Raw genomic sequence first — 27,134 nt, forward strand, 5'->3', positions numbered from 1 at the left:
AACAGTGAGTATGTCTTACAAATACTGCCTAATAACTGGTTTCTAGAGCCAGACAGCTTGGATTCAATTTTGGCCTTGTCACCTACTCTCTGTGTAAATTAACTTCATCTTTCTCTCAGTTTCTCCATCTGTAAAATGAAGGAAATAAGAGTACCTACCTAAGTGGGCTTTGGTGACGAGGAAATATATAAATATATGTATGTCACAAAAAACAGTGACTGGCGCACTACAGCCCTATAAAGCTGTAGTTATATGATGACTATTAATTGTTACAAAGAATACTGTCATGAACAGAGTGGCTGTTGAATGAATATTTGCTATTTGAACTGAACACCAAGACTGAAACTAGAGCAGAGGTTACTCCTTCATCCCTCATCCTGCCCGCTTCTACAGGATTAGCTACTCCTTTCCCCGTGCTCAGGTAACGGTTATACAGTAATCCTCTGGTACAACACTTCTCACACTGCATCCTAACTATGGGTCATATCTGCCTCCCAACTTGCACTCCCACTAGCATATTAAGGATAGACTGCATGTCTTATTTATCTCTTTACCACCTGAATCTCGCTTAGTGCCTGGCATATAATAGGGATGAATAATGAATATTTGTAGAGACAGTATTTGATTAATTTAATCAGCCAATATTTGCTAAGCATGTACTATGTGCCAGGCACACTGCCAGTGACCAAGACAGAAGCTGTTCTTGCTCTCATGGAGTTTACCCTCTAGTGGCTCTTTTTCTAGAATTCTGGACCCTTCCAAGACACTGAGAGGAAGAAAAGGCAAGGAATAATATCTGCTGATTCCTACTCCACACGAGTCGCCATGTATTAGATTGTAGTTACTGGGAAACCCCAAGTGACTTAAAACTTAAGACACATATGTTCAAGTAACAGGAAGTCTGGGGTTTGATGGTTCTGAAGATAGTTCCCTCGTTTTCCGAGGTCAGAATGATAGGTTAGCATATCACCACTTTACACAACTCAGCTATGAAAACAATCATGTCAGAGAAATAGAACACTCCAAACAAGCCCCAAACACTCCCCCGCACCTCTAGTGACAAATGCTAGCCCCCTTGAGGAACCTGGAGATCACTGCCATCACAGTTGTCAGTTTTCTAGCTACAGGTGCTAGCGTGTGAGCTCTTTTTTTAGCATGTTCCCTTGTACTTCTGGGATCTTCATGATGATTGTATGCGAACCAAGAAAGGCAGGTGAAGAACTTTGCCTTAGGCACCTCAGAATTTCAAGGTTCATTCATAACAGAGGGTACATTATTTCAGACATTATGCATGTAAACGTAGTCTTGATCTTGCTAAACATTGGAAATATGCTAATAAAAAGGCCACGTTTGTGTTCAGTTATGAATCGAAATGCCACACTTTACAGGATGTCATCTCCCCAGCCACGTGTGTGCCGCTCCATACACCAAGCAGGTGCAAGCTTCTCTCCTAATCAGACTTAAAAATGATATTTGAGGGGAGGTGAGGGTGTAAAAATTTCCTAAATCTAACACAAGTTCTTTAAGAGCCAAGTTCATTGAATCATATCACCCAGCAGGAGATACAGACAGCCAAGCCAAACTGAAGAAGAGCAGATTAGTCCTGTTTGCATGATAAAAAACCTCCCAAGCGTGTGTCTTAACTGATGGAATCTGACAGCCCAACCTGAAAGCTTCAGCTGGAAAATGATAGAGCAGCAAAAGCTGCTGGAAATGCTCTAGAGGTGCGGTCACCTTAAGTAACCCCTCAGTGTTATAAGTGACTCAGTCAGCACTGGTAGCCAAATAAGAGTGCTGGAATTTTCCACACATATTCTTGCACAGAATTTCTTTACCCTTTTCCAACCTTTTATGTTAAACTATCTCTGGAGAGTAGTAGCACAGACATTGCAGTGAAGCAGACATGGGCTCAGATCTCTTCAACACCCATTTGAGTGATATTTACTTCTTTGCACCACCATTTTCTCATATGTAAAATGAGAAGAATAGCTCTTCACCAAGTTGCCTTGAGGATTAAGGAAAATAATCCTTAGAATCTAGCAGACAGTCTGTCTCCTGCACAAATGATCAATAACAGTTCCCTTCTTTTCCCTGTCAATGGAACTAGAGGAGTTTGGTACCTTTTCTTGGCTGTGCTTTCTTTCTCCACATGTCAATGGCTAAAATAGTTAATTTTTGGCAAAACTAATGAATATGGGCTTCCCAGGTGGCACTAAAGGTAAAGAAGTGGCCAATTCAGGAGACATAAGAGATGCAGGTTCTATTCCTAAATTGGGAAGATCCCCTGGAGGAGGAAATGGCAACCCACTCCGGTATTCTTGCCTGGAGAATCCCATGGACAGAGGAGCCTGGAGGGCTACAGTCCATGGGGTCACAAAGTGTCACATATGACTGAAGCAACTTAGCCCACACACATGCAGTGAACACTCCAGTTATTTTATTGGGCCTTAAATTTGGAGGGTAGAGCCTATTTTGAGCACATTATGAATATTAAAGAATGGTAGGGACCCAAGGTTACCTAAAAGGAACCTTTTAGGGAATTAAATACTGAGGGCAAGTGGCACATTCATTATGTGAGCAGGAGAGCTTATGCACCAGATACAGTGGAATGAGATTTTCTCTGACTTTTTGTCAGTTTGCCTCCTGGTCAGTACGTATGACATGTGTCAGGAGTCTCATGGGACCATCTGACTCTGTGGTCATTTATTTGTTTTCTAAGCATTGCTAGGGAGCTATGATGTAAAATGATCCATGGTGAACATGACCAATTCCCACCAGTTCTTAACTTTGAATTATATATAATCCAATTACTGTCGATTGATGGTAATAGAAATACTGTTCATACTTTTCCACCCTTATCTCCTGTGGCCTTTTTCTAAGACCATACTGTAATTTATGAGACTCCAAAGTCCAAACTCCTTAGTACAGATGGCCTTCTCTTACCAGGTCTTTGTTCTTCTTTTGAGTCATCTTCATGGAGAATACTCCTGAGAATCCCATGGACAGCAAGGAGATCAAACCAGTCAATCCTAAAGGAAATCAATGCTGAATATTCATTGGAAGGACTGATGCTGAAGCTGAAGCTCCAGTCCTTTGGCCACCTGATGCCAAGAGCCGACTCATGGAAAAGACTTTGATGCTGTGCAAGATTAAGGGCAGGAGGAGAAGGGGGAGACAGAGGATGATATGGATGGATGACATCATCGACTCAATAGACATGAGTTTGAGTAAACTCCAAGAGATAGTGAAGAACAGGGAAGCCTGGCAATTGCAGTCCGTGGGGTCACAAAAAATCGGACATGATTGAGCGACTGAACTTCAACATTGATAGTCCGGATATCCAATAGCTTCCAGTCACATTAACTATTTGAACATCCAATATGCTACGGGAGATCAGTGGAGAAATAACTCCAGAAAGAATGATGGGATGGAGCCAAAGCAAAAACAATACCCAGCCGTGGATGTGACTAGTGATAGAAGCAAAGTCCGATGCTGTAAAGAGCAATATTGCATAGGAACCTGGAACATTAGGTCCATGAATCAAGGCAAATTGGAAGTGGTCAAACAGGAGATGGCAAGACTGAACATCGACATTCTAGGAATCAGCGAACTAAGATGGACTGGAATGAGTGAATTTAACTCAGATGACCATTATATCTACTACTGTGGGCAAGAATCCCTTAGAAGAAGTGGAGTAGCCATCATGGTCAACAAAACAGTCCGAAAGGCAGTACTTGGATGCAATCTCAAAAACGATAGAATGATCTCTGTTCGTTTCCAAGGCAAGCCATTCAATATCACAGTAATCCAAGTCTATGCCCCGACCAATAACGCCAAAGAAGCTGAAGTTGAAGGGTTCTATGAAGACCTACAAGACCTTCTAGAACTAACATCCAAAACAGATGTCCTTTTCATTATAGGGGACTGGAATGCAAAAGTAGGAAGTCAAGAAACACCTGGCGTAACAGGCAAATTTGGCCTTTGAGTACAGAATGAAGCAGGGCAAAGGCTAATAGCGTTTTGCCAAGAGAATGCACTGGTCGTAGCAAACACCCTCTTACAACAACACAAGAGAAGACTCTACATATGGACATCACCAGATGGTCAACACTGAAATCAGATTGATTATATTATTTGCAGCCAAAGATGGAGAAGCTCTATACAGTCAGCAAAAACAAGACCGGGAGCAGACTGTGGCTCAGATCATGAACTGCTTATTGCCAAATTCAGACTTAAATTGAAGAAAGTAGGGAAAACCACTAGTCCTTTCAGGTATGACCTAGATCAAATCCCTTATGAGTATACAGTAGAAGTGACAAATAGATTTAAGGGACTAGATCTGATAGACAGAGTGCCTGATGAACTATGGACAGAGGTACATGACATTGTACAGGAGACAGGGATCAAGACAATCCCCATGGAAAAGAAATGCAAAAAAGCACAATGGCTGTCTGAGGAGGTCTTACAGATAGCTGGGAAGAGAAGAGAAGAGAAAAGCAAAGGAGAAAAGGAAAGATATTCCCATCTGAATGCAAAGTTCCAAAGAATAGCAAGGAGAGATAAGAAAGCCTTCCTCAGTGATCAGTGCAAAGAAATAGAGAAAAACAACAGACTGGGAAAGACTAGAGATCTCTTCAAGAAAATTAGAGATACCAAGGGAACATTGCATGCAAAAATAGGCTCGATAAAGGACAGAAATGGTATGGACCTAACAGAAGCAGAAAATATTAAGCAGAGGTGGTAAGAATACACAGAAGAACTGTACAAAAAAGATTTTCATGACCCAGATAATCACGATGGGGTGATCACTCACCTAGAGCCAGACATCCTGGAATGTGAAGTCAAGTGGGCCTTAGAAAGCATCACTACGAACAGAGCTAGTGGAGGTGATAGAATTTCAGTTGAGCTATCTCAAATCCTGAAAGATGATGCTGTGAAAGTGCTACACTCGATATGCCAGCAAATCTGGAAAACTCAGCAGTGGCCACAGGACTGGAAAAGTTCAGTTTTCATTCCAATCCCAAAGAAAGGCAATGCCAAAGAATGCTCAAACTACCGCACAATTGCACTCATCTCACATGCTGGTAAAGTAATGCTTAAAATTCTCCAAGCTAGGCTTCAGCAATATGTGAACCGTGAACTTCCAGATGTTCAAGCTGGTTTTAGAAAAGGCAGAGGAACCAGAGATCAAATTGCCAATATCTGCTGGATCATCGAAAAAGCAAGAGAGTTTCAGAAAAACATCTATTTCTGCTCTGTTGACTATGCCAAAGCCTTTGACTGTGTGGATCACAATAAACTGTGGAACATTCTGAAAGAGATGGGAATACCAGACCATCTGACCTGTCTCTTGAGAAACCTGTATGCAGGTCAGGAAGCAGCAGGTAGAACTGGACATGGAACAACAGACTGGTTCCATATAGGAAAAGGAGTACATCAAGGCTGTATATTATCACTCTGCTTATTTAACTTCTATGCAGAGTACATCGTGAGAAACTCTGAGCTGGAAGAAACACAAGTGGAATCAAGATTGCCTGGAGAAATATCAATAACCTCAGATGTGCAGATGACACCACCCTTATGGCAGAGAGTGAAGAAGAACTAAAGAGCCTCTTGATGAAAGTGAAAGAGGAGAGTGAAAAAGTTGGCTTAAAGCTCAACGTTCAGAAAACTAAGATCATGGCATCTGGTCCCATCACTTCATGGGAAATAGATGGGGAAACAGTGGAAACAGTGTCAGACTTTATTTTTTTGGGCTCCAGAATCACCGCTGATGGTGATTGCAGCCATGAAATTAAAAGACACTTACTCCTTGGAAGGAAGGTTATGGCCAACCTAGATAGCATATTTAAAAGCAGAGACATTACTTTGCCAACATAAGTCCATCTAGTCAAGGCTATGGTTTTTCCAGTGGTCATGTATGGATGTGAGAGTTGGAAAGTGAAGAAAGCTGAGCGCCGCAGAATTGATGCTTTTGAACTGTGGTGTTGGAGAAGACTCTTGAGAGTCCCTTGGACTGCAAGGAGATTCAATCAATCCATTCTAAAGGAGATCAGTCCTGGGTGTTCACTGGAAGGACTGATGTTGAAGCTGAAACTCCAATACTTTGGCCACCTCATGCAAAGAGTTGACTCATTGGAAAAGACCCTAATGCTGAGTAGGATTGGGGGCAGGAGAAGGGGATGACAGAGGATGAGATGGTTGGATGGCATCACTGACACGATGGACATGGGTTTGGGTAGACTCTGGGAGTTGGTGATGGACAGAGAGGCCCGGCGTGCTGCAATTCCTGGGGTCGCAAAGAGTTGGACACGACTGAGTGACTGAACTGAACTGAACTGAAGAAAGCTGTGTTCTCTCTCATCTACATGCCTTTGGATGTGTTCTACCTTTAACCAGAGTTAGCCTTTACTGCTTTGTCTATCTAGATAAATCTTCCTGCAATCATCCTCAGTTATATAAATGTTCCTTCTGTGGGATTCTTTCCTGTCTTCTTTATTGACATGTCATCCCAGCTGATGGTGGTCTCAGGAACTTATTCTGTGAATTACAGATTTTCCTTTCACTCTAGACTTTGAGGTCCTTAGTGTCAGGAACTGTGACTTCAATCCCCTTATCTCTACTGTTTCATTTGGTTCCTGGCCTGTGGCTCATTGTCAGTAAATGTGAGAAAAAGGAAGGAAAGAGTGAATATGAAAAATTAATCCCCGTTTGTCTTCCGACTCGATGGACATGGGTTTGGGTAGACTCCGGGAGTTGGTGATGGACAGAGAGGCCTGGCGTGCTGCAATTCATGGGGTCGCAAAGAGTCGGACACGACTGAGCGACTGAACTGAACTGAACTGTCTTTCAAAACTCTACCTGTGAAGAGAATCCAAAGTCATTCTCTTGCCCAACCTTAGCTAAAATGGCTGAAAGCCTGAATTCTTGCTCCAAGAGAAAGCCCTTAGTAGAGAATATTTTGGGGCTTCCCCAGTGGTTCAGCAGTAAGGAATCCACCTGCAATTCAGGAGACTCAGGTTCAATCCCTGGGTTGGGAAGATCCACTGGAGGAGGGCATAGCAACCCACTCTTGTATTCTTGCCTGGAGAATCCCATGGACAGAGAAGCCTGGTGAGCTACATCCATAGGGTCTCAAAGAGTCAGACATGACTCAAGCGACTGGGCAGGCAAGAACAGAGTATTTCGGGTACCAAAATTAGTTTTATGAGAGAAGACTTATATTTAAAGATGACACCTAGTTTCTGATACTGGAATCATGGAATCTTTGAGAAAGATGTTGGGGAGAAGTAATGTAGCATAGGCATTAAGAACATCAATCATGGAGCTGGACTGCCTTGGTTCACATCTCAGCTCTGCCACTTACAACCTTTATGAACTTGGATGAATTGCTTAATATTAATAGCTCAGTTTCTCAGACTACAAAATGGGGATAATAACAGAACTTTATAGGTGTTGTTGTGAGGATCAAATGCTTTGATGTATGTAAAGTGCTTAGAAAAGAGCCTGGCACATGATAAGCAATATATAAGCATTTACTCTCATTCACAATGATCTAGACCAGGATTTTCCTAAATATTTAGCTGCAGTCTTGTTTCGCACAGTCTTACATGAAAGCCCATATATACAACTTATAAATGCAGAGCTGTCTTATTGAGATGAGGGAAAAGACTGGAGCAAATTTCCAGGGTTCCTCCCTGCCTACTCCTGAGGGGTTCTTTGGAAACCTAGGACCATAGAAACCTAGTTTAAAAACTCTGATCACATCCCAAAGCCCCTCATTCTCTGGAAGAAAGATTAGGGCCCGACCTCGCTCCCTACAGGAGCACCCAACCAAGCAGCAGACACCCTTTTGGAAACCAGGTCACCTGGTCCTCAATCCAGAGCTCTCTCCATCCACTTGTGCCCCCCTAGCCTCAAAGGACTCACAGTTAGGACAAAAGGAGTCGGGTTCTGCTCCTCTTCCTACAGTCATTTCTCAGTGGCCCTTCAAAAAATTTGCTTCATGATGTAATCATACCCACTTGCTCTCTGCCAGTGGAAGAGTGTATTTCTGCAGACTCTCAGATTTATATCCTAGAGTCTTGTGTTTCTATTGTGCAATTTGCCATGTCTGTTTTGGTAAAATTAGAACTGGAACTCACTCTTTCTTTTGCCAACATCTTAAGAATTTTCCTACCCTTAATTCATCACATTGCCCTGAAATAGATAGGCTGTGGCTATACGATATTCAACTATACTAAGTAAGTAAACAAGAAATTTTATCTTATTATATAGTTAGATATACATGTAAACCAACCCAGCTTTTCCTGGAGTCCCCATTGGTCACTTGGTTGACTCAGCAAGTTGTTTGAAGCAGGATAGCATCTTCATTCTATTCAGTGTTTCCGTTACTACTTAATAGTAACTTAAGTTCACTTTGATGGAGAAAATAATATATTTCTATTTTTTACAGCACAGCTCTCTGACAGAGTAGCCACTGTAGTGCTATATAGACGATTTTCTCAAGAGAGAGTTATCTCTGTATGGCTAGGTCCAGAGAACCCTAATGACCCTGGTTGTAGGGTAGAAACTTTTAGCTTTCCTGTTACACATGAGGTCATGTGGAGTGGTTACAGAAAACCACTCTTTTCCATTGGGTTTTTTTTTTTTTTTTTTTTTTGCTAGACTCTAACCAAAAGAGAAGTCTTGAAACAACACACTCACACACACACATATTTATAATTCCTTGGAATATGTGCTATTCATTACATGTTTCAATTTTGGATGGTTTGTTTTTATCAGGATGCTAGAGGTAACTTGAACCTGTTCGATTATTCTTTTAACAAAAGTTTATTGAGAACCTAGGCTTTATTCTACCTTCCCAACCATCTTGTAAAGTAATTACTATGATTTCCATCTTGTAGGTGAGTCAATTTAGAAAGTTTAAGTAACTTGCAAAAAGCCAAGCAACTTTGGAGAGTCAGAGCTTGGATTTGAACCCAGATATGTGAGACTTTAATGAATGGTAGGTAAGGATTCTCAAAGGGGAGAAGGATGGTCCAGTAAGAAATAGCATGGACAGTTGTGTGGCTGTGTGTTGTGTCCAGGGAGTGATGATTCACTGACGAGGCTAAAGTATGGTGTGAAAAATGGGAGAACAAACAAGAACTGAGATTCTGTGCCTTTATCCTAAAGGCAGTGGTGAGCTGTATCAGCCAGAGTTCCTCTCTTGGAAGCAACAGAAACATACTCCATGTTAATTTAAGCTGTAGAAAAGACCCTGATGTTGGGAAAGATTGAGAGCGGGAGGAGAAGAGGATGACAGAGGATGAGATGGTTAGATGGCATCACTGACTCAATGGACATGAGTTTGAGTAAACTCCAGGAGTTGGATGGACAGGGAGCCCTGGCATGCTGCAGTCCATGGGGGCTCAAAGAGTCAGACACGACTGAGCGACTGAACTGAACTGAACTGAACCTCACAGGATGTACACTGACAGCTGGTAAAGACTATGGGAAGGCTGGAGACTGGTAGGAATTTCTTTTAGAACAGTAGCTCCAGAGGGCCAGTAGAGAGAAATATCAAGAATGGTTCCTCAACAGGAAAGGTCTGGTCAGGTTATAGGAACTCCAACTGGTGTCTCCACCCTCCATCTCATGTTGAAGATCCAGAGCCTAGAAGGATAAACACAGCTGGTGAGCTTAGGCATCTCATCGTCCCTAGATCTTAGAGGAAAAGGCAGTGGGAAGAGCCTCCAGAGGACTTTTCAACTTTTCACACAAAAGGGAAGAGTATTTGACCAGGAAGAAAAGAGAGGGGCTCTGCTGGGAGGGCAGAATGAACGCAGGGTAGATTTTTTTTTTTTAATTCATCGATATACTATCAGTGATTTCAGAGCAGGGCAGTCACATGAGGTGGGTGCCATGACAACGTGGTGGGTGATTCAGAGAAGCTTGGGGATGGACCACTGGTCTACCCAAGAGGCAGTTAGTTGCTTTGCTACAGGTGAGAATCCCTGCCTTCGGAGTGAGCAAGCATGGGGGTGATAGAGGTGAGGAGACAAGCTCACAGTGTGATCGGAATAGTAGTACTCAGCCACCACAGTTATCTATAACAGTCCTCACTTGGGCAGCGTTACATTCATTTGATGAGAATATTATTGATCTAATGAGGGATTATCCCAAGGCTTATGATTTTACAAATGAGAAAATAACACACACTCCAGGGAGACTTAGCTGTTACATTAACAATTAATAGGAAAATCTGACAAAGCCAAGGCTTGGAAGTCATGCTTATCATGAATAATATAAAGCTGAGAGAGTTGGTCTGAGCCCAGATACATTCAGAATAATTTTCCATAAACCTGCCACCTCTAGTTTGAAAATATTTCATGTGTGAGACTGCAATTTTCTCTGACAGGCGAGGCTAGGAAGAAGAGGAAGTTGGAAAAGTAAATTGCTCTTTTTGTAATGGTAAAAATGTCATTACTGTGAAGAGCATTAATCTTCCTGATCAGGTATTAGATTTTGAGCTAAGATAAGAGCCTGCCTCTGGAATCCTCAGGGTTACAAGCAAGCATGTTTGAGAACCCTTAAATATATGATAACTGGTTTTATTTTATTATCCAAACAGTAATAGGTATATTTTTTAAGGCATTCAGTGCAGCCAATCACTTTTCCCAATACTGAAAACTGCAGTAATTTCAAGAAGTCCCTTAGGCCACAGCCCAGCCGGCCCTGGCAGTTCCAGTGAACTTAGATTCTAACAGCTCCACCACATCTCTTATATCTATTCTTGTGCTCTACTGTGTAGGATCTGCTAGAGATAACAAGGTGGGTTTCTTTCTTGACCAGTTAGGTTCACTATGGTCCATATTCTAATCCCAGATCTGATTGCCAGAGGACTGTGGGGAGAGGATAGAAATTGTCTTAGTTTGGGTGGTTCCCCCTGCCCCCTGCCCCACAACTGAAGACTCTGAGACAAGAATTTGGAAGCCATTCATTTATTTAGGAAGAACTAAGAGGGCTTGGTGAGGCTTCCCAAGTGGCTCAGTGGTAAAAAAAAAAAAAAAAAAAAAAATCCGCCTGCCAATGCAGCAGCCGCAGGAGACACAGGTTCTATCTTTGGGTCGGGAAGATCCCCTGGGGGAGGAAATGGCAACTGGCTCCAGTATTCTTGCCTGGGAAATCCCATGGACAGAGGAGCCTGGCAGGTTACAGTCCACGGAGTTGCCAAGAGTTGGACAGGACTTAGTAAATGAGCACACACAAGAGGGGTTGGTAAGGTGAGTAGGAAGGGAGAAGGGCGGTGACAGGAGACTTAGTGAGCAGTACAGCTGTGCACTGGGGGAGTTCAGTCCTGCTGAGCACCCTCTGGGAGACTGTTCGGGACACACTTGAGAACTATTCAGCCAAGAGGGAAGGAAGCTGGGGCATTTATCCATCTACTTTCACTTATTGAAGGTCACTCCTGGATGCTAAAGCCTCAGGACCTTGGGTCTTTCCCCCGACCCCCTCCCAACGCAGGCCAAGCATGCCCTTACAGAGAATTTTCTCAAGAAACCATTTGTATGCACAGGAACTGTCGGCAGGCAACCTCCATGGAAGGCCCAGAAGATGCAAACAGCAGCTGATACAAAATGAACTCAGAAAAATTAATTGCTATGCCTGATTAAAAAGCCAAAAATGCAACAACGAGTATCCTTAAAGAATGTCCCATTATGTTAAATGAGGTAGATTGATTTCTTCTCTGAGTGAAGCAGAGTAGATAGTCAGCCATGGATCACACTTGAAAGCACTGACAATTTAATAAAGGAGTTAGGGTGTATTTACAAGTAAGTCTAATATAAGAGACAAAGTCATGGGAAATCTAACAAGTTATATAGAGACAGTGAGAGGCAGGAGGGATGATCTCTAGGAAGGAGGGGAAAGACTCAGGAATGACTTCTTAGACAAGGCAGCCCTTGGCTTTTATATTCAGAGGTGAGGAGGATGGACGCTCCATGCAAAGGAAACAGAATCGTCACAGACACAGAGGATGAAAAGTGAGGAAGAAGATTCAGTCAATCTAACCTGACCTTGGGTGGGGGGTGAAGGTGAGCAGTTGGAAGAAGATTAGAAAGTTTTATTGGGCCCAAGGGGCTTTACAGGTGGTGCTAGTGGTAAAGAATCCTCCTACCAATGCAGGAGACATAAGATACGTGGGTTCGACCCCTGGGTCAGGAAGATCTCCTGGAGAAGGGCATGGCAACCCATACCACTATTCTGGCCTGGCCTGGAGAATCCCATGGACAGAGGAGCCTGTGGGCTACAGTCCTTGGGATCACAAAGAGTCAGACACAACTGAACAACTGAGCACACACACATTGGGCCCAAATGGTGAAGAGTTTTAAATGCCAGACTCAGGATGTTGATCTTTACCTTCGCACCTGGTGTACCAGGCACAGATGGGTGCAACCAACCCTTATGGGCATGCTATCATATTTTTTATTAAATTTAAAAACTGATTTTTGCTGAAGCATTCACATGTACACATACATACATAATACATACTGTTATCATGGTGTCTTTCAGGTAAGCCTAGTGGGTCATGTTCACAGTGTAGGACAGTGTACAGCTTGCAGAGAACAAGTAGAGAGAGGTGGAACAGAGTGACAAGACAATACTTCCCATAGTGTGTCTATAAACAAGCGCACAAACAATGCAATGGGGAGGGCTCAACCACTGTCTCAAATGTGAAAGACAATCAAGTAAATAGTTTAGAGACAGTGGATAGAATCCACTCAATACTTTCAACTGGGCACATGCTTTTTTCTTAATCTTAATATTTAGAAGTGTGCCAAGAAGTCCCCCCAAAAGGTTGTCAATCATCTTAAGACAATGGAGAATCATTTCAGGATTTTTTCGAGTAGAGTAACATGTCTGCCCTTGACTTTGTTGTTAAGAGCATGAGCAGTGATTTGGGTCCTCCATGGGTCTTCATGGGTGGAGGGTTTCCTGGTAATACAACTCTGTGTTGAGGTCATTTGTCAGGCTACTTATGCATGTGGAAAAAAGGAAACTAAATTGGATATTCTGAGACTAGAGACAGAATTTTCTTTGATATAGATATAGAAGAAGGAATCTAGAGTCTCTACATCAGCATTTATCAATATGCATTTGAAAACTATGTCCTGGACTTTAACTACACACAAGGGTCCCATTTGTGTGTTGAGTCAGAAAGACACATAATACTCTGTGGTCTTAGTAAGTTACTCATCTTGGTCTCAGTTTACTTACCTATAAAACTGGAGATAAAAAGAGCTATTTTGCAGAGTCATGAGAATTGAATGATAAAATTTGTTAAAATTCTTAACCTTTAGTTGAGCTTAATAAATGAGAAATCTTAGATATTTTCTTAGGAGCATATTTTGAAAATCACTCAAAGCAAATCTCCTAGCAATTCTAGGAGAAAGCAGAATTTCTTCACTAAGCTATGGTCTACATAAAGAAACTTCCTGTCATACTAGTTTATATGTTAACTTTCGGTGTAGTTCTTGTGGAAAATGTGATATACTTCTCTCTGTATATATATTCTTAATTGGCATATAAGACTGAAATTTATGAGAATTAGTATATTGTACAGTGTTTTAATTCCTCTTTCTAGAGCATGGCATTTTCATTCCAATCCCAAAGAAAGGCAATGCCAAAGAATGTTCAAACTACCGCACTATTGCACTCATCTCACACGCTAGTAAAGTAATGCTCAAAATTCTCTAAGCCAGGCTTCAACAATACGTGAACCAAGAAATTCCAGAAGTTCAGGCTAGATTTAGAAAAGGCAGAGGAGCCAGAGATCAAATTGCCAATATCCACTGGATCATCGAAAAAGCAAGAGAGTTCCAGAAAAACATCTATTTCTGCTTTATTGACTATGCCAAAGCCTTTGACTATGGATCACAACAAACTGTGGAAAATTCTTAAAGAGACGGGGATACCAAACCACCTTACCTGCCTCTTGAGAAATCTGTATGCAGGTCAGGAAGCAGCAGTTAGAACTGGACATGGAACAACAGACTGGTTCCAAATAGGAAAAGGAGTATGTCAAGGCTGTATATTGTCAGCCTGCTTATTTAACTTATATGTAGAGTACATCATGAGAAACACTGGGCTGAATGAAGCACAAGCTGGAATCAAGATTGCTGGGAGAAATATCAATAACCTCAGATATGCAGAGGACACCACACTTATGGCAGAAAGTGAAGAAGAATTAAAGAGCTTCTTGATGAAAGTGAGAGAGGGGAGTGAAAAAGTTGGCTTAAAACTCAACATTCAGAAAACTAGATCATGGCATCTGGTCCCATGGCAAATAGATGGGGAAACAGTGTCAGACTTTATTTTGGGGGGCTCCAAAATCACTGCAGATGGTGACTGCAGCCATGGAATTAAAAGATGCTTACTCCTTGGGAGGAAAGTTATGACCAACCTAGACAGCGTGTTAAGAAGCAGAGATATTACTTTGCCAACAGAGGTCCATCTAGTCAAGGCTATGGTTTTTCCAGTGGTCATGTTTGGATGTGAGAGTTGGACTCTAAAGAAAGCTGAGCACCAAAGAATTGATGCTTTTGAACTGTGATGTTGGAGAAGACTCCTGAGAGTCCACTGGACTGCAAGGAGATCCAACCAGTCCATCCTAAAGGAGATCAATCCTGAATATTCATTGGAAGGACTGATGCTGAAGCTGAAACTCCAATACTTTGGCCACCTGATGTGAAGAGCTGATTCATATGAAAAGACTCTGATGCTGGGAAGGATTGGGGGCAGGAGGAGAAGGGGATGACAGAGGATGAGATGGTTGGATGGCATCACTGACTCAATGGAGATGAGTTTCGGTAAATTCCGAGAGTTGGTGATGGACAGGGAGGCCTGGCATCCTGCAGTCCATGGGGTCCCAAAGAGTCGGACATGACTGAACGACTGAACTGAACTGAACTTGTTTTTAAAATTGTTCATTCTACGACCATTTTTTAAATATATACTACAAATGCTAGGCGTAGAGGAGAAAGAAGTGTAAAATTTCTTAAAGTATCTTACAGTCTATATGTAAAAACAAACTATATGTGTGTGTGTGTGTGTGTATGTATTATACAGTGCACATATAAATTATGCCAAACATACAAGCAGTGCTACAAGATAGCTTCCTTGGTGGCTCAGACAATAACGAATCTGCCCACAATGCAGGAGACCCAGGTTCAATTCCTGGGTCAGGAAGATCCCCTGGAGAAGGGAATGCCTATCCACTCCAGTACTCTTGCCTGAGAACCCCATGGACAGACAGATACTAGCGGGTTGCAGTCCATGGAGTCACAAAGAGACAGACATGACTAAGCGACTGGCACTTTCACTTTCACTAGATAGTATAGATTAAGAACAAAGACAAACTGTAATGGTGAATATTGTAATTGTTTATAAGAGGAAATGGTTAAGAATGTTTCATGGAGGACATAGAGCTTAACTTGTCCTTGAAGAGCGTCTGAGAGATCATCATTTAAGGAGGAACAGGAGCCTGGCTTCTGTGAGAATAAATATTAATAGGACAATGAGAAAGTCAAGCCAGAGAAGAGAGTTGTGTTAGGGATTAATGGGAAGTAGGCAGGTAAACGTAGCAGGATTTGGGCTGCAGAAAGGTTATAATGTCAGACCAAGTCATCTAGTCTATAGCTCAAGATCATAAACCAAAATGTCTTCAGGAGCAGGTAAAAGTTTTGGCTGGCCAAGGGTAAGAAAGAGGGAGTGTGCAGATGGTGGGAAACCTGGAGAATATAAAGATCTTTAATTTAAAAATATTTGAAACATTGGGCTCCCCAAGCAAAACATGTCTCCAGGCCAAATTCTATCTCCTGGATCTTGGTTTTTGGCCACTGTTCTGGACCATCATTCAGGCTACCTGCTGCCATGCACACGACTGGCAGATATCATCAAACCAACAAATCTCTATTTCTTACTGAGCCTAAATGAACTCTCAGATTCCTTCTCAAAATAATAAGTCAGGAGATTATTTCTGTGTTGATCCCTCTCCCACCCTGTTCTCCAGTCTCAATAAAGCCATCACAACATTTGCCTTGCACATATTTGCAAAACCATATTAATTTATAAGTGAAGGAGATGGTATTTATTGTATAAATGTGTACTCTCTAACCCCTAACTACCCACTTGCAAACGTTTTTCTTTTGCATTCATTTTCAACTATGTGTCAGTTTTGTACGACTTGGGCCTTTAAGGTAACTATAAGGTTACCCGTTCTTAAGAGAATCAAAGTCTCATGGTGTCCTGTTGGAGTAAAGAGCTTAGGGATCCAGGCAGGGGTAAACTAGGATATATACAGAGTTATTTAAGGCACTGGGGCTTCCCAGATGGTGCTAGTGGTAAAGTACCTGCCTGCTAATGCAGGTTAAACATAAGAGACACAGGTCCGATCCCTGGGTCAGGAAATTCCCCTGGAGGAGGGGCAGCAACCCATTCCAATATTCTTACCTGGAGAATCCCATGGTCAGTGGAGCCTGGCAGGCTACAGTCCATAGGGTCATACAGAGTTGGACATGACTGAAGCGACTTAGCATGCACAAGCATTTGTGTGTGTGTGTGTTAGTTGCTCAGTCATGTCCGACACTTTGCTACACCCCCAAGGACTGTAGCCTGCCAGGCTCCTCTGTCCACAGAATTCTCCAGGCACAAATACTGGACTGGGTTGCCATTTCCTTCTCCAGGGGATCTTCCCAACCCAGGGATCAAACTCGGCCTCCCACATTACAGGCAGATTCTTTACCATCTGAGCCACAAGGGAAGTGGTACAACCATTTAGGGCATTGGAAACCAATTCCGGGCTCTGTTGATGATTGACATGAGCAACCTAACCTCTGAGTTTCAGTTTCCTCAGCTCCCAATGAAGATAATCATCTCTATCTAATGATGTGGCTGTGAGAATCAGATAAGCTCATGAGTATATAAGGGTCTGGCAAGCTAAAAGAATTTTAACATTATTTTTCAATCTATTCCTCTTATGAATTAATCATACAGGAATTGTGGGAGGTCGATGGATAGGGTGGGCATACATCTGACGAGATTGTATTTTATATGCTGATTAAGTTGTATAATTCTAAGATTCACCATAGAATATCCTGTTTTAAAGGTTGTCCAGGAAACCAGGAGAATTTTTTTTTTTTTTGCAGGGAACCATGTTTGATGATAACAAACACAAAAACTGAGGTCAAACAAAGAAATAAAGCCATTTTGCAGAGTGACTATGTCATCCTGTACTACAATGAAGCTTTCGCCTCTCCAGCCTCTACCACCCTAACAAACCCTTACACACTCATGAACTCAGGTGGTCCTCACAGTGGAAATAGCCTGGGAGGGGATGATTGCTGTCATTTGAAGCTGAGAAATCCAAGATTCAGCGAGGTGAAATTGCTCCTGCCTGGTCAGCAACAAAAATGGGATGTGCATTTTCTGATTCCCTGTATAACCCTGTCAATTTTCTTTTCTATCCCTATCCAAAACAATTTTTTCAGCTCAAATTCTGAAAGGATGGTTGAAATAAGAAAGAAAAAAGAAACCAGAACATGACCATTCCTTCCCATGTCTTCTGCCAAGATTGTACTCCCAGATTTCTGCTGCCCTTGGCTTACAGAGCCATGCCCCGCTTTTAATCATCAGCATAAAGGTGGCCTTACCTGCAGCTAACCCAATGCCCTTCTGCATTGCCCAGATGCAAGAAGGAATGGATTTACACTTAAATCAATATTTAATCTAATGTACCTCTCTTGATTCCATTTGTAAAATGGTGTGTAGATCTTGGATAAGAATGTAAGCCCATGAACCGAATCAAAGCCATTTGAAAGACAACTCAGTAAAAAGACATGGTAATACATGCAGAAGAGAGGAAGTCTCCTTGGTGAGGATCAGTGTATTTCCACCCCCTCCCCCCGTTATTAAAGATATGAAAAAGGGAATCAATAGTGATTTAATTGTGCCCTGTTGCAAATGAGGCTCAGGATTCCGATAGGACCAAAGACATTAGCAATAATGAAGAAAAATACCCTAATAACATGAATAGGAATGCTTTTTAGTCATATATCATAATACTCCACAGGATATTTTCATTATTTGGAGGAGAAAAAGACCCATGCATGTCATTTTTCCAGATCATAAAATAAGAACTAAACACATAATATTAAATGAAACTTAACCCAAATATTTCATTTTCATGTAGAAGCTGAAGTCTATGTACCCAGAGTGTCCCTGTTTCAAAACGACATGTCCAATGCCATTTAGAGTGTGAATTTCAAACTAGAAATGGAATTCTCAGCCTGACCATTAAGAAACAGGTTGAACGTCCATCTCCCAGTCTGGGAAATAAATTGCTGTCTGTGGAATGGAGATGCTGAGGTGAACTTGAAGCATGAAGCAAGAATGCAAGGAGAAAAGAGGGGGAAGGGTAGGGGGAGTAAAAAGAAAGAGAAAGAGGAGGAAAGGAATTGTAGAGGAGGGAAGGAAAGGGGGCGAAAGAGAGGGAAGGGCTTACCTCTGGTGACCTGCCGGAGTCAAGGCCTCTTCATAGTAAGCTTTGACATCTTTCTTATCAGCAAGATCAGACTCATTTTTTAATTAACAGATTTCAAGGTTTCAAGTTCAGTGAATCGGTCTACTTAATTTAAAAGTACCCTCCCTGTGCTAAAATATTGTCCCATGTTCAGCAGTGTTCTACATGACCATGTTTTTGATTGACAGTAAAATCACAGTAAGGGATTCATACCATAAATTCACAATTAAGTGGCTCTATGAGGCATATGAAATGAGCGTTTCATCAGTGAATTCTATTGCCCACATCTAAGGATCAACAAAGTGTCTCTAACTCAAGGATGCCTTAGGAAGCACTTCTAATGCTGATAGGAAACTTTAGTTATATGCTTCTAAATACATAGTTCCAACAAGCAGTGACACCATTCATAGCTAGTATTTTTAGTATTCCTCAGGAAATGGCAACCCACTCCAGTACTCTTGCCTGGAAAATCCCATGGACGGAGGAGTGTGGTAGGCTACAGTCCATGGGGTCGCAAAGAGTCGGACATGACTGAGTGACTTCACTTCACCTAGTAACTAGGGCTTTGGGAAGTCAAGTCAGATTCAGGACAAAAAGCACATTGTGATAACACCTGTCACAAGACATGAATGAGCTTTGGATTTCTATAGGGGTAAAATGCCCCCTTCATAATCACTTTCAGCTTCTGTTTCCAAAACTCCTCAAATAGACATACAGTCAAAGCAGAAGATTGGTGCTTGCTTTGCAAGTGCAGCTTCAAGCCAAGTGGTTTTTCTCCCTGCAATCTGATGGCCTCGTCTAAGATTGTCCTAAAAATTTTAGAGCCTTTACTGAAACAAAATCATTACATCTGAAAACTTACAAAAGGCCTAACTTTGCACATTTAGTACTTTTATAATAGCTATTAGATTTTGGACTTCTTTTATTAAATCTTTGTAATAAGCTGAGATTTTGATATAAGCATACAATGAGGAACACTGTCCTCTATCTGGAAGATAAGTGTTATAGTACACATGGGTGGTCATTTGTTTGTCAGTTAGTGCTTACACACCCCCGACCCCTCTTAATCCTGATGATACTTGTCTGATTATATCAAAAGGCAAGAGACAAAGCCACTATGGTCAAAATAACAGGGAGAGCAGATAAACTACATGGAAATCACAGCTGTTCATCTGTATCCTCCTTAAGAGCACACATTTCCACTGTGAATGTTTGATAATGATATCTACTTTGTCATTTTAGGTGTAACTAAATAGATAGTCAATTAAAAAGGTATTAACTATGCTTTAACTGACCTTCATTCTAAGTTAGATTACACTACTTCTTTTGCATTTATCTGAAAATATTAAATCAATATTTTCTTTAAAATTCACATCCAAGAATTTTTAGTTGACATCTGAATCCCTTCACAACAGTTCAAGCACTTAGTGAACACATGTTTATTGACCAAACAATCTGGTGCCATGGAAGACACAAAGATAAATAAGACTGTCTGCTCTGAGAGAGTTCAAATCTAGAAGGGAAAGTAAGATGCACATGGAGACCTGTGATATAAAGCAGAATGTACTGGAAGGAAAACAGAAGCAAAGTGCTGTGAGAGTTGAGAAGAGCCTATCAAGAGGTGGATATCAGAGAAATGTGAAGAGCAGGTGGGATTAAGGTGGATACTGAAAAAGGGGTTAGATTTTGACCTTCAAATAAATTTACATTTTTCTCCTTCCAGAAAGGAGAATCCCAGCTTTCTTGATCTTATTATGCAGATAATTATAAAAAGAAGTGTTCAAGTCTGCATTGTATACAATTATTTCACCAAAATGCTCTAACTTCCTTGAGCCAAGACAATAAGGCTAAAAAAAAACAAAAACAAAACCTATTGAAGTATCTCTTGTAACAGATTTGATCCTTTGCCAATGCAAGAGAAAATTTTAAAATGCATAAAGAAAGTTAGCAAAATACTAGATGCATGCTCAGTTGCTCAGTCGTGTCTGACTCTTTGTGGACTCTTTGTGGCCTTACAGCCTGTAGCCCTCCAGGCTCCTCCATCCATCAGATTTTTCAGGCAAAAATATTGGAGTGAGTTTCCTCCTCCAAGGGAGCTCCCTGACCCGAGGATCAAATCCACATCTCCTGCACTGGCAGGTGGATTCTTTACCACTGAGCCACCTCAGAAGCCCAAAATATTAGATGACAGAAATTAAACTGCTAGAATTTAGCTCAGTGTTCTTTAAAAAAAAAAAAAAAACACATGCTTTTCTTTATTTAACTTTGTAAACCTTGCCACACTGAGCTGGCTTCTGAATCAGACTGGGGACAAAGATTACAACTGAGTCACATCAGTATAAGACCTATGAGTCAGTAGCTGCTTTCCCTCCATCTTTTGTTCCACATCCCAATTAGACACTCCCAACCAATTCTTCTTGTAGACCTCAGGAGAGCCAGCATGGGACCAAGAAGGCAGTGTGCACCTAGACAGGACTCAGCTTTTCAACCCACTCAGTGACCCTGGACAAATACTGTCATTTGTGAGCCTCAGTTTCTCATCTGCACAATAGTATGCCTACCTCACAGGGTTGTTGTGGGTTTCCAGTGAGGTAAGCCACAACATGAAAATGCCCTGTAAACTGCAAAGCACAGCCTAAATATCAGTGTCATCACCATCATCAGTAGTAGTTGGTTCCTTCCCTAAACAAGAAACCTCCCTTACTAAAGCAAAAGCTCTTTCATATTGTCATCAAAGGCGTCTTTATTGCTGCTTACTTTTTGCTCTATGACCTCAAAGAAGCTATTAGACATTTTTAAGCCTTGTTTTTCTCATCTAGAGAGTGGACATTATAATTGTGTCTGCCTTGCCTATGTTAGAGAGTAATTAAATAGGATAAAGGGATGTGAAAGCAAATTGCAAACATAAATCATCACATACATATTCATTACTATGCTCATATGGAGGCCCCAAGCCTGCATTCCTAACCCAGACCCTTTGATTGAGTCCCTGATCCTTGCTCCTCTGGCCAGGTCCCTAGCTCATCACCTACTCTGACCTTCAGGCTTTCAAGCCTCTGCTCATCCTTGAAGCCTTGCTCGCCTCTCAGGTTCTTATCCATTGAGTGCTGATCCAGCATATGCCCCTACTCTGGAGTATCCTGCTCTATCCTGCCCATCATTTCAGGAATCCTACTTCTGAATCAAGCTACATGTGCTCCATGGCCCTGACCTTGGGCTCAGCCAGGCCACAGTATTTTCAGTTCAGCTCAGTTCAGTCGCTCAGTTGTGTCCGACTTTTTGCAACCACCTTGAATCGCAGCACACCAGGACTCCTTGTCCATCACCAACTCCCGGAGTTTACCCAAACCCATGTCCATCGAGTCAGTGATGCCATCCAACCATCTCATCCTCTGTTGTCCCCTTCTCCTCCTGCCCCCAATCCTTCCCAGCATTAAGGTCTTTTCCAATGAGTCAGCTCTTCACATGAGGTGGCCAAAGTATTGGAGTTTCAGCTTCAACATCAGTCCTTCTAATGAACACCCAGGACTGATCTCCTTTAGGATGGACTGGTTGGATCTCCTTGCAGTCCAAGGGACTCTCAAGAGTCTTCTCCAACACCACAGTTCAAAAGCATCAATTCTTCAGTGCTCAGCTTTCTTCACCGTCCAACTCTCACATCCATACATAACCACTGGATTTTCAGGTCTTGACCATTCCAGGCCTCTTTACCCTTGGCCAGTAACCTCTTAGGCTTTCAGAATTCTAGCCATTTCATCTCACTTAGTGCATGGAGGTTCATAGAAAGCAGTGGTTCCCAATGTTAGCTGCACACTGGAACCACATGGGCAACTTGAAAAAAAATATGCCTGGACCCCACCTCCAAAGATTCTGATATACTAACTCTGGAGTACATTTTGAGCATTAGAATTTTTCAAAGCTACTTATATAATTTTAATAGGTAGCCATGGTTGAAAACCACCAAGGTAGAGGTTGTTCCAGCCGAGTTATAACCTGGATTGGGAGTGAGGTTGGTGACAAACCACCTTTTACCTTTGCTGGCTGTGGAGGGCAAAATCGATTATTACAACATAGGTGAGTCCTAAGAGCAACTTGCTCAACACTTAAAATATCAGTCCTGATGCCAAATCCCAGGAAGACCAATTCAAATAGCAGCAGGGTCACTAGGGCTCAAGAAGCAGTAAAGAGGAGGATGGTGGTGGCAAAGCTAAATCTGAGTCTCCAGCTTGGCATCATTTGGGAAGAGGGTGGAGCCTTCATAGTTAAAGATAGTGGGCACAGTGTTTCCTATAGTGTGCTACAATAAAATTTTTATGGGCCTAAATGTCAGCTTTTAGCTTATTTTTACTTTTTCACATTTATAAATTTGGAATCACTTTGGGCCTGGGAAGTCTTGGTCTTCCCCATGTTCAACATCTTTAATAAGGAATCAGAGATGGAGACAGCAAGAACCTGAAAGCCCAACTGTTTCATCTTAAATATGTAAAAACTGAGGCCCAGAGAAGACAGGGGTTAGTTCAAGGTCATACAGCAAATTGGAGGTAGAATCCTGTTAAGAGTGCGTGCTAAGCCACTTCAGTTGTGTCCAACTCTTTGCAACCCTATGGACTGTAGCCTGCCAGGCTTCTCTGGCCGTGGGATTCTCCAGGCAAGATTATTGAAGAGGGAATCACGTATTTAAACTGTGAAGGCAAGAACTATGTAAAAGATTCTCTTATGATAGACTAATGCAGATATATTTTAAATTCTTCCTCCACTTTAAAACTATGGGGCAAGATACTTTAATAAGGGTGTGGGTTCAGCCAGGTATATTCCACTTAAGGGGAAACAAGATAAAATAAATCTGACTTCTTCCTTGGATTTTTTTTTTTCCCTTAGCAGGACAGGAATTAGTAAGAGCTTCTACTATTTTCCTTCTGTGATTTCTGGGGGAGTGCAATTAGCAGGGTGGGATGCATTTTTCACCTAGACCCAGGATATTCGTCTAAGGACTCAACTGTAGTCGGATGCTGAATGCAGATGTTTAATGTTTCTATGTAGGTGAGTGTCAAGGCCATGGGTGAGCCACCAGAAGACTCCTCTCGCTGGAGGACCTTGGCTAAACAGGAAGACACACAAAGCAATAATAATAATGCCTGGCATTGCACTTTACAATTTGCAAGACACTTTAAAGCACTGTTTAGCCATATCTTAGAAAAGTATACAAATCAAGCAAGGGTCACAAAATAGGTAGAAACAACTCAAGCTATTTTAAAAGAAAAAGAAAAAGACATTTTGTTAGTGCCCTGTGATTTGGAGATAACCATTTGTTAGCTTCCCAGGTGGCGCTAGTGCTAAAGAAACTGCCTGCCAATGCAAGAGAGACAAGAGACATGAGTTGGATCCCTGGGTCAGGGAAGATTACCTGGCATCAGTAATGGCAACCTACTCCAATATTCTTGCCTGGAGAATCCCATGGACAGAGGAGCCTGGGGAGCTATATAGTTCATGGGGTTGCAAAGTCAGACAGAACTGAGCAGCTAAGCATTTCTTAGCTGCCCAGACTAAAGTTCAGCAAGACCATGTGACTTGTCAAGGTGACACATGAGTAAGGGTAATGAAAATGACCAGTGTTCATATATCACATGGAGTTTATTTTTCTATCACACCCCAGATGCCTCAAGGCAAAGAAAGGTAGCCAGGGCTGAGAGGCCTGGAGACCAGACTGGCAAGAACAGCACCCCCAGTGGCAAGATGGACTGTGAGACTTCTGGGCTCATGAGTAGGGAGGAAGTTGAGGACAGACATTTAGGGCTGCAGTCAGCCTGGGGCAGGTGTCGTCATTTTTTTCTTTTTAATTTATTTTTTTATTAAAAGATAATTGCTTGACAGAATTTGTTGTTTTCTGTCAAACCTCAACATGAATCAGCCATAGGTATACATATATCCCCTCCCTTTTGAACCTCCCTCCAATCTCCCTCCCCATCCTACCCCTCTAGATTGATACAGAGCCCCTGTTTGAGTTTCCTGAGCCATACAGCAAATTCCCATTGGCTATCTATTTTACATATGGTAACGTAAATTTCCATGTTACTCTTTCCATACATCTCATGCTCTCTTCCCCTCTCCCCATGTCCATAAGTCTACTCTCTATGTATGTTTCTCATTGCTGCCCTGTAAATAAGTTCTTCAGTACCATTCTTCTAGATTCCATATATATGTGTTAGAATACAATATTTATCTTTCTCTTTCTGACTCACTTCACTCTGTATAATAGGTTCTAGGTTCATCTACCTCATCAGAACTGACTCAAATGTGTTCCTTTTTATGGCTGAGTAATATTCCATTGTGTATATGTACCACAACTTCTTTATCCATTCATCTATCGATGGACATCTAGGTTGCTTCCATGTTCTAGCTATTCTAAATAGTGCTGCAATGAACAATGGGATCCATGTGTCTTTCTCAGTTTTGGTTTCCTCAAGGTGTATACCTAGGAGTGGGATTGCTGGGTCATATGGTGGTTTTATTCCTAGTTTTTTAAGGAATCTCCATACTGGCTTCCATAGTGGCTGTATCAATTTACATTCACACCAACAGTGCAAGAGCATTCCCTTTTCTCCACACCCTCTCCAGCATTTATTGTTTGTAGACTTTTTGAGGATGGCTGGTGTGAGGTGATATCTCTTTGTAGTTCTGATTTGCATTTCTCTAATAATGAGTGATGTTGAGCATCTTTTCATGTGTTTGTTAGCCATCTGTATGTCTTCTTTGGAGAAATGTCTGTTTAGGTCTTTTTCTCACTTTTTGAATGGGTTATTTGTTTTTCTGGCACTGAGTTGTATGAGCTGCTTGTATATTTTAGAAATTAATCCTTTGTCAGTTGTTTCATTTGCTATTATTTTCTCCCATTCTGAGGGTTGTCTTTTCACCTTGCTGCAAGTTTTCTTTGCTGTGCAAAAGCTTTTAAGTTTAATCAGGTCCCACTTGTTTACTTCTGTTTTTATTTCCATTACTCTAGGAGGTGGGTCATAGAGAATCTTGCTTTGATTTATGTCATCGAGTGTTCTGCCTATGTTTTCCTCTAAGAGTTTTATAGTTTCTGGTCTTACATTTAGGTCTTTAATCCATTTTGAGTTTATCTTTATGAATGGTGTTAGGAAGTGTTCTAATTTCATTCTGTTTCATGTAGCTGTCCAGTTTTCCCAGCACCATTTATTGAAGAGGCTGTCTTTGCCCCATTGTATATTCTTGCCTCCTTTGTCAAAAATAAGGTACCCATAGGTGCATAGGTTTATTTCTGGGCAAGATAGTAGTGCCATTATCAGTGAGTGTTTCTGGCTTATCTGTTTGCCCGGGTTGTACCAGCTGAGCTGAGCCTGTCTCTGAAATGACCACTCAGATATAGCTTCAACCTAATAAAATAACTTGATGGAATTTTTCACTCTGATCAGATGTCTTCAGGACCAGCTTGGGATGACTGATCACACTCTGCCGCCACTCGCTCATCCGCCATCCACTAGAGCTTGTTGGACTGTCTGGCCGCAGGATTTGAATGATGCTGCCGTGTGGTTTGCGTCTCTATTTAACTTGGATGAATATCTTGGGACTTAAATAAATTGTTTAACATAAAGAGTAAAAGTGTTTCTGTGCCTTTTCTCTATGTTGGGAGAACAGTAAGATAGAATAATGGACTTCATTTTAGAGAAAATCAGATAAATTGATCTTTTCATTTGTGTGGATACTGGGAGTTTTCATACTCTGAATTGGAAAGATGAGCTCAAACTCATAACCATCTAAATGCCTTATGCCCCAGAAAAATCTCTGTGGAAAAATTATCTTATAGGAAATCTCAGCTCTACTCTTTCCCTCCTGTGAAGAGTATAATCTTTGTTCACAACTAAAATGATATGTTTATATACAACAGTTAATAGAAAGACTCTCTGAATCCTCTGTTTGTGAAAACAGAATATTTCTCTAGTGCAGACTCTGGTGGCCAACTCTCTGTGTTGGGATTTGACTCTGCCACTTACCCTCTGTGTGACTGTAGTCAAGTTACTTAACCTCGCTTTGCCTCAGTTTCCTTCTCTGTGAAATGGGAGATACCTCATAAGGTGGTTGAGAATATTAAACTAGTAAATCCATGTAAAGGGTTAGGGGACCTAGCACATGATAAATACTCAGCAAATTAACTTTATCATTATCACTACATTATAATTTCCTCCTTCTGGATTATTTTAATGGTCTCCTCACTCTTATTTTTGTTTAGTCTCCCTTTTCCAGTTCCTTGCTTTAGAAACCCATTCTATATCTGGTTACTAAAATAGTCTTCTCAATAACCACACTATACTATTTTCCTATCCAAAAATTCACATTGAGAAGATCCTGCTACAAAATAAAGTGGAAAGCACTTTCACATATTGTGTTTTTCACATGTAATAGGTAACTCTATACTTATGAATCAATATACTTATGAATCAATATACTTATGAATGAATAAACTATCTAGATCACTGGGGCAGGAGTAGGGGAGGGGGGAAGAAGAGCTCATGAAAATTATTAATTAGGAAAATTATTAATATATATTCAGAAC

General features: G+C 41.5%; 1 protein-coding gene and 1 long non-coding RNA gene across 4 annotated transcripts in view; both read left to right on the forward strand.

Moving 5' to 3' along the window:
- SCHIP1 (schwannomin interacting protein 1) overlaps positions 1-27,134 on the forward strand; it is a 992,315-nt gene that overhangs the window by 491,780 nt on the left and 473,401 nt on the right. The gene's annotated exons all lie outside the window — the stretch shown is intronic.
- LOC145538522 (uncharacterized) lies at positions 9,992-11,673 on the forward strand. Its single transcript, XR_014076974.1, has 2 exons — positions 9,992-10,034; positions 11,446-11,673. It is a non-coding gene; the product is annotated as an uncharacterized LOC145538522 (long non-coding RNA).

This window comes from Giraffa tippelskirchi, chromosome 2 (assembly GCF_054371585.1).
Source record: "Giraffa tippelskirchi isolate mGirTip1 chromosome 2, T2T-mGirTip1v1.2.pri, whole genome shotgun sequence".
Classification (NCBI taxonomy): Eukaryota; Metazoa; Chordata; class Mammalia; order Artiodactyla; family Giraffidae; genus Giraffa; species Giraffa tippelskirchi.